This window comes from Zootoca vivipara, chromosome 1, assembly GCF_965207765.1.
Source record: "Zootoca vivipara chromosome 1, rZooViv2.hap1.1, whole genome shotgun sequence".
Lineage (NCBI taxonomy): Eukaryota > Metazoa > Chordata > Lepidosauria > Squamata > Lacertidae > Zootoca > Zootoca vivipara.
Window position 1 is genome coordinate 62130696 of NC_142582.1, and position 9106 is coordinate 62139801.

Sequence of the window (9106 nt, forward strand, 5' to 3'; positions counted from 1 at the left end):
AATTTTTCAGGTATATTTTAGTTTCATTGTGTAAGATTATAGGAACTAGGGTGTGGATAAGAAAGTAGGGATAGAACTGCAATAATTTGACAGCTTTATACAGATGAGAGATATGGCGCAAATTAATGGTGAATTTCATTCGCAAGGTTTATTTATGATGTGGGCTGAATGATACATACAAAATTGTTTACAGAAGAAGATTGCACATATACAATATTTTGTCCAGGGAGAAGATAAATCAGCAGTACTGCTTATTTATTGCAACTGGAGCCTGTAAAGTTATCTATGGCCAAAATACTAGACTGATATTTCCTAGTGCACATACATGGTTCTGCAACGAATTTTCACAGTATTTGGTTTTGGATTGCAAATTGGCCTTGGAAGGAGCTGGCTTTTGTTGCTGACGGTACTGTTGCTTTCCCCCCTCTTTAATTAATGTCTCTTTGGGGGCCTGACTTTTCACCAGCCTGTATTTTCACAATGATGTGACTAAGCTTCAGTGAAGGCCATCTGATTCAAATCAAAACAAATGAACATGGTGAAAGAAGAGCCAGAAATGGGGCAGAAAAGGAAGGAAGCCTTCCCAGAAGACAAGAACAAAAGTGATCCACAGCAAATGGCTTTGTATCAGCTATAGAAATTAGCTTGTTTGTCCTGTTGAGTAAACATATTCAAGCTGACTAAGCATGGATGTTGGCGGGGGGTGGGGGTGGGCGAGGATCAAAATGGTCTCCGTTGGCCCTGTTCTTCTGTGCATATTCATAATAGCTTCTGAACATAGCATTCACGCATTCAAAGTACACACAAGGTACAGATTGGAAGTACAATATGTTGCATATGTGTAAATTCCAGTCAGAGATTACTGTGAATATACATAAGAACATAGATCATGCCAATGTCCCATCTCGTCTACCATTCTGCTCTCACAGTGGCCAATCAGATGCTTGTGGGAAGCCAGCAAGCAGGATTTGAACACAAGAGCACTCTTCTCTACTGTGGTTTCTGGCAGGGCCGTCTTAAGCGCCCCTGGCGCCATGGTGCGCCGGATCTCTCCGGCGCCCTCCCGCCCCGTTTCCCAGCGCGGTGGGCAGGCGGGCCGGCACAGTGCGATCTCTCCGGCGCCCTCCCGCCCCGTTTCCCAGCGCGGTGGGCGGGTGGGCGCAGTGCGCACCTGCATGGCGGACCGGCCGGCCAGCGGGCGGGCGCAGCTCGCGGCGCTCTCCTGGTGGGCCGGCGCCATGGTGCCCTGCGCCACCCAGCCTACACGTAGGGCCGGCCCTGGTTTCTGGCAACTGGTATTCAGAATCATTACTGCCTCCAGCCCTCATGCCTGATAGCTGTCAATAGCCTTCTCCTCCATATATAGAAGGGTGTACTTTCAGATATGATCCCTTTATGATTACCCTCATGTCTCCATGCATAACCAACATATGTATGTAGTCTGAACAGGGCTTCTTTTGTCATTATTGTATCCCTCTTCTTTAATAAAATAAGCTAGAAATGGTTAGAATAATTTAATCTTTCTTTCTTTTTCTTTCCTCCTAAACAGCTTAATAGTATATATATGTTTGCACCCAAGATTTCCTGTCCTCTTTTTAAAAAAGTAGAAAATCTCAGGCATATTTTCTTTCAGTTGAGCACAAAATGTGGTAAACTTAATTTAGCAGCTTTTGGTCAATTCTCAGAGATTCAGGTAGGCGGTGTTAATCCGAAAGACAAACATACTAAGCACCACCCTGAAACATGATTGATTCTGTTTCAGAGCAAGAGATTAACCATTACAAGTTGTATTGGTATCAACACGTTATAATATTGTGAAACAAAATCATTGTTATTGTTGAGGAGCAAGATTGGTGGAGAAAGATGGTTACTGCTGAGCTGCAATCAACCCCTGAAATAAAAAAACAGCAGGAGCAAGTGCTCCTGTCAAACTAACAGTGATGTCCATAGAGTCTTGGAGAGGCCCTTTTGTTTGCCCCACAAACATCTGAAGCTCATGTGGTGGAAATTCAAGATGGAGCCTTCTCTGCGTTTGCTCTAAATGTCTAGGACAGGCATCCCCAAACTTTGGCCCTCCAGATGTTTTGGACTACAATTCCCATCTTCCCCGACTACTGGTCCTGTTAGCTAGGGATCATGGGAGTTGTAGGCCAAAACATCTGGAGGGCCGCAGTTTGGGGATGCCTGGTTTAGGATCTCTTACCAAGAGGGGTCCAGCTAGCCCCATCTCTGATGACTTTCTGCCAGCAGCTAAAGACCTCTTTATTTAGACAGGACTTTGAACCATAAACTGATTTGTAAGTATGCTGTAATTTGTTTAAAGTTTTCTCAATTTTTTTTAGACCTGATTTGCGTTTGTTACATTTATTGCTGTGTCATTGTGCGTATATTGTTGCTATTAGCCACCTTGAACATCATTTGGTGGGAAAGAAAAGATACAAATTCAACATGTTAGATAAATAACAAGCAATCAGTCATTGCAAAAGACTCACGGATGCAAATGGCAGGGTAGGTTGTTGTGGCTCCCTTTGAAGGAACCAGGCTTATTTCTGGTAATGATGCAAAACACATTGACATCCAGTTCACCCCATTTATTTCCATTTTCTAATTGTCACTGTTTTGCAAGAGGGATTCAAGAACATTCTCCAATTAAATTGGATTAAAGGGCTCTGCCACCCTAGTGCAACAAATTCCCATCGAAAAAGAAACAGGACTTTTCACAGTTTGGAAACTGATGGCAAAATGTATTGGAAAGTGTGGGATGAATGAATGAGTAACGACAACTCCCCATGAGCAGATCAGGGCAAATGCACAATCAATGTTATATAACTGCCCTACAAACAAATCAGAATGCCAGAGAGACACACAGAGAGATGTCATCAAGAAAGGCCTGAATGCAAACTAAATAATAATAATAATAATAATAATAATAATAATAATAATAATAACAACAACAACAACAATAATATTTGCAGCTGTTCTCAGTACAACCCTTGGCAGGAAGCACTGTGTTGCTGCTCATTTTCCACACGCTTATGGGCAACCAGGTTTTTGGCAGCCTAATGCTAGTCCCATTCATGGCTTCTAATTTCTGCTGCTCTGAACCCCACAATCACTCCATTTTTCTGTGTTTTGAACCTCATAATCGCCCCTATCTTTCTGTGTTCTGTACCACTAGGACTGAGCCTAGCTCACAATATCCAGTTCCTTTGCTTTTCCACGTGCGTTCATCCACTACTGCCATGGTGAGCTCCCTCTGTTCCTGTGCCTTCTAGTCCATTCTCCTCCTCCTCCTCCCTCTCCTTCCCACTTCAGTGTACAGCAGAATTCAAAAACAACCACCAGGTGGCAACTTAGAGCAGCACTCGGGAAGGTGTAGGCAGCACTTCAGTTACAGGTGTGCACTGAAAGGCTTTTCATACCCCCACATTATCTGCACCCCCCCCCCCCCGATTTATTCTGCCCAGGAACTAAAATGCTTCATTGGCTCAAAATGTAGGAGCACTGGGACTGTGAACTGATTACAGAATTTTAATTGGTTAATTACCTGCTTTTAATTTTTAGTTAATTGACTGTTTGCTGTCAAAACCTCAATATAGATGCCTTTTTGAGATACTGTAGGAAGTGTGAGAAAGGAAGCTGCCACCATTTGCTAGAAGAAAGATAATCTTTAAGCAATAGTATCTCCTGGGTTGTAGAATAGGCATCCCCAAACTGCGGCCCTCCAGATGTTTTGGCCTACAACTCCCATGATCTCTAACTAACAGGACCAGTGGTCAGGGATGATGGGAATTGTAGTCCAAAACATCTGGAGGGCCGAAGTTTGGGGGTGCCTGTTGTAGAACTCCCTTACAAATGAATTACAAATGGCCCTGACAGTACAAGCCTTCAAAGAGGCCTTTTAAAAGTATATATTTGGGTTGCCTTTTCCTAGGGTCTTGGTGCCTCTATTTTATCAAGCTGCTGAACTATTTTTAACTGGATTGCACTCAGTTTTATGGAGTGCTTTTGCTTCTGTTTTTTAAGCTGTCATTGTATACGTGTGTGTGTGTGTGTGTGTGTGTGTGTGTGTGTGTGTGTGTGTGTGTTACAAGCTGCCCGAAAAGGCAGCACAGAAATATTTTAAATAAGTGATAAATTGCATTGCAAGCAGCCTTATAAGGGGTCAGACCACTAGGCCATCCAGCCTGCTGTCTACTGTTGACTGGCAAGGGCTCTGCGGAGTCTCATGCAGAGGTATTTCCGAGTCCTGATAACTGGGAACCTCTCTAAGATGATCGTCAAAGAGCCATCAAAGAACCTGGACTGGGTCCTCTGCACACAGTGTGTGAGAACCAGCACTCTTCAATATTTTTTACTATTTTACAAGATCCTTCAAAAATATGTAATAGCAGAGCTTTCAGGCACTGAATCTGGATGCGAGGGTAACAGTGTCCCTAGTTTCAATACTGATAAAGCGTTTTGTTTTTAAAATGACTCCTGATAATACCTCTCAGGGCCAAACTAAGCATTATGCAACAAACATAGGAGCAGTTTCCTGATGTTCCCCCATCCCATCTTGAAATGTGGCCATGGGGCAGGGCTGCAAATTTTATTATAGTAGCCACATGAGTGCTTAACTCATTCCTGTAAGCAGCTCCTCTGATCAAAGCCATCCTGCCCAACTTGGGTTCCTCCCTCCACAGCAAGCATTTTTTGTGCTTAGTGTGGTTTTGAATATATTCCTGTTGTCTAAAGGAGGGTAATCTTTCTGAGGACTTTGCTCATGTCATTTAGCAAAGCAGTGTTATTGGGGTTTCAAATGGACATGGGCAAAGTTTACAAGTGGACACAGCTGGTTTTTTTTTTAAAGGATGCATGTTGCAGGGTCTTGTGAGGGGTTGCTAAAAGATTTTGGCATAACATAATTCTAGCAGAACACTAGCAGGAGTTATTTTAAAATGGGGGGGCAGTGAAGGGCATTGAGGGGCTACAAAAATATTTTTGGCATCACAGTGGGGTACCATAGCACAGAGATGGGGGCATCTGTGTCTTGTGCAGCAGGGCCTGGGTTCTATTTCAGGAAGTGTTGGGAGTGTTGGCTGCCTGACATTCTTGAGAGTCGCTACTAGGGTTGCCAGACTCAATAGAGGACAGGACTTCTGTGCCTTTAATTGCCCTGCTCTCTTTTGAGTCTGGAAACCTTAAAGAGAAACCAGCAGACCCTTTGTTTAATTTCCAAGCAAAGGGTCTGCTGGTTTCTCTTTAAGGTTTCCAGACTCAAAAAAAAGAGCAGGGCAATTAAAGGCACAGAAGTCCTGTCCTCTATTGAGTCTGGCAACCCTAGTCGCTACCAGTCAGTATAAGCAATTCTAAACTAAATGGACCAATAGTCAATATAAGGGAGCTTCCTGTGTTCTTACATATGGGAACATTTTGTGTGGTGGTGGTGGTATTAAAATGTTCATTTTTATTTAAAATGGGTGGCCACAAAATCTTTTGGCGTCCCTGTGTCACAACAGGAAGTAATCAGCAAAATAATAGTAATAATAATAACAGTATCACAGCAGACAACCTAAGGGATCAGTCGATTAAAAAACCTACTTTTTTAAGCACTTAAAATAATAATTATTTGTCAACACAGCTGGAGACCTATAGGAGCAGTCCAAAAAATATTTTTAAAAAAGTGACACATTTTGGGGAGCAACTGGGGAGCACAACAAACCAATTGGAGGGCACACAGGCACAAGTTGTTAGTTCAAAGAGAAGCTACCTTCCTTTACTGGCTTCTTAACATTCTGCTTTCCATGCCTTACAATGAGCACTTCAAAGATGCCTGTGGCTGAAGGGGCTGGAAAACAATATGGGAAGAAGATGCCTGTGTTTTGAGATTGTTCTGCATGCTGGAAAATCAACAATATTAAACCCTCTCCCCCCAAAAACCCCAACACCTTCATGTGTTTTTCCTTTAAGTATCCTGTATGCAACCGTGGTAATCTCCTGATTCAAGGAACAGCTTCAGTCGCGTTACCTTTTTAAAGGAGCAGTGTACTTATAGTGATCGCACTGCCCTAGATACCTACGGTTCATCCATTTCCTTTTATAGGAAGTGTGTGCTAATTAATGGGAAGGAGACCTCAAATATCCCTGGGAAGAATGAGGCCACCCAAGTAGGCTATGGTACCAAAATGCAGTAGGCTACTAGCGATCGCAAACTAGTCTGACGAGTTAACCTCTGTCGGAAAAACAAAGTAGCCAGGGCCACCTACACACACCAGGCCATGACTCAACATAACCGAGACCCAGTGGTAACCTCAATATGTGAATCAGTCTTCATGTGATCTGCTTATAATAATCTCTGAAGAGATACTTAGGAGTAACTGCGTTCAAGGCCTCCCCTAGTTCTTTGAATGCCTTTCGCATGTACCACAGGCAGCTAAGAGGCAACTCTGCTATTAAGGATTCCTAATCTAGGTTGCCACTTAGCTAGTCTCTGACTACTGAAGTAAGTGGCTTCCTTCCCTTATATACTTTATAATGTATCACTACAGGCAGTACTATTTTTCTAGAAAAAGAGGTGCCAGAACTCGCCATGAACGCCTCCCTTGTTCTCTTAGAATGGAAATGGCACGCACCTAAGAGGTTCCGGAACTAAGTTCCGGGTGAAAAAAAGCCCTGACTACAGGGAATATTTTAATTTAAACATTTCAAATGTTCTCTGACTGGAATTTATCCTCCTTTTGAGTCACATCATGATTTTCAAGGTTCTGGGCAAACAGTGCCCTCCTCCTTTATTTGTCTGCAGGTCCTCACCTCTATTGGTATCCCTATTTTAATTTCCCACAAATCCCCTGAGGTAGCATCAATGCCTGTCAAGTGCCCTGGAAAAAATGGGGCATCCCATTTTTTCATGCAAGATCTCAGCAGCCATTTTGGGTGCCGCCATCTCACATGCTTTTGTGCTGTGCTCTAGCCCCCCAAAAGCACTTTTTCGGGGCTGGAGTGCAGCATGGGTCACATGAATTACCCATGAACGCATCGTGGAAGACGTGCATTCTGGATTCAGATCCAAAAAAGTTGCATGGTATGATATTCTCCCATTCCACTTCTGATGACAACTATCTTGGATGGAAATTTTATGTTTTGTTAAATATTGGCCTGGCCACTACCTTGCACCTCATTCCTTCTGAGCTGCTTTCATACTAATTTTGAATACATTTACCACAGACGCCTTGCTTTTTAATATTAATTTTCAGCTTTGGCCAATGAGGGGGAAAGAGCCTGACTCTTCACATCTTGGCTTAAGTCAGTGTCACAGATATGTTTCAAGGTTTCCTCCAGCTTTTTAAAGCCACATAAATGCCACAGATGGGTACAGGTGCACACAAGCCCATAGTGATGACCATGTGAGGGGCAGCACACTTGTAAATAGTATGCACAAACCCTGGCCCTGAGGCTGACTCAAAGACCTAAGGCCTCTGTTTTGAATGGTCTGGCGGGCTAAAGGCTGGTGTGGCTTCGTTGAACCACTTTTCAAAACCTCTTTCTAAGAAATACGTCACAACGAATGCAGAAGGGACCCAGCTGAATAGTGGTGGCTGCCCTTTTCAGAACTCAGCCTGAATGATCCTGTGCTTTGTTAGCTGCCCGTGGAGGAAACAAATTGTCTGCGATTGTTTGGCTTTGGCTGCTGGAATGGGAGTGTGCTGCCAATTAGGTCATAAGCCCTAATTGGGGGGTAGGAATTTCTCTTGCATGCCAACACAGGCGCAAACCCTGTTCTCACCTCCATCCCCCGCCCCAACCCGCAGCACCACGACAAAGGAAGCTGCCTTCCCCAAACGTTTTTAGGCAGCTAAGCCTACCAGCTGCTCTGTCGTTTTCAAGGGGTCTCAGGAACCAGTATGGCTGCTCATTCTCCCTCTCCCATAATGCCTCAAGCACCAAGCCTAGGCCCACTTGACAGCTTCACTGAACTCTCTCGCTGCTGACTTCCTTGGGCCTATTTTGGGCAAGGGTTTTGCATGCAGATTCCCAGCATTTCCAGGGAAAACCCCTGGTCTGAAATTCTTATCAGCTGCTGCCAGTCAATGCAAACAATACTGAGCAAGACAAAGGAATTCTGGGCTAGACAAGCCAATCATCTGAGTTGGCATAAGGCAGTTCCTTATGTTCCTATCTCTGCTGTGAGATCCCCTTCCCTATTCCTCAATAGGGCCGGGGATAAATAGGCACAGCCTGGGGAGGACTCAATGACTTTTCTGTTTATAGAATTGGCTGTTGGGCAAATGCACAGACATTATCACTTCTAAGGTTTTCTTTTCATTTAGCTCACGTAGGCGTGCAGTATAAACATACAGATGCCTCTTCATTTCTCAAAGTGTCATCTCCACACGGCAAAGAATAGCTGCAGATATTTGACTATTGTTATTTCTGTGAGTTGGCCCAAATTTGCTTACATGCTCTCATGAAGTTGACACACAGGGATGAAAGAGGCATATGGAAATGGGGGTGGTTGGAGTCAAGGAAAAGTGGGACTGAAACAGAGAGGGGGGGTTGCAGGGCCATCCAGCCCATTAGCCTCACTGAGGCAGTTGCCTCAGGTGACAGGGTGGGGACAGTTGCGAGGAGCAGCGGATCTGGAAAAAGAGGAGTGTTGTTACATGCCTTGGCTGCCTTTGCCATTCTCCTTTCATCTGTGGATAGGAGATGCCGTCACCATCCCAGTCACCCCCTGAGAAGGAATGCCCTCTGCCACTACCTCAGAAACAGCTGCCCACCCACCGAGACTCTCTTCCTCCTTCTCCTTGGCTCTGAAAGCTCCTGAGGAGCATGCCTTTCTGCCCCCACCTGCTCCTTTCTGGCCATTTTTCTCCCCTTCTGCCTTCAGCACACTGGGGCCTCCCTGGGCCACCTCAGGTGGTGGAGGAGTATGGGGTACCATTTTGCCTCACACAACAAAATGTCTTGGGCCAGGTTTAAGGGTGTGTGTGCCCATCTGAAGCTGGGAACAGGTGACCTATCAAGCCTACAGCCAAGATCTGTATTGTTAAATCAGAAACACCAACATAGTGGTCTTTGGACTTCCAGCTTTTTCATTCCTGCCTTTCTTTCTGATATCCACTCT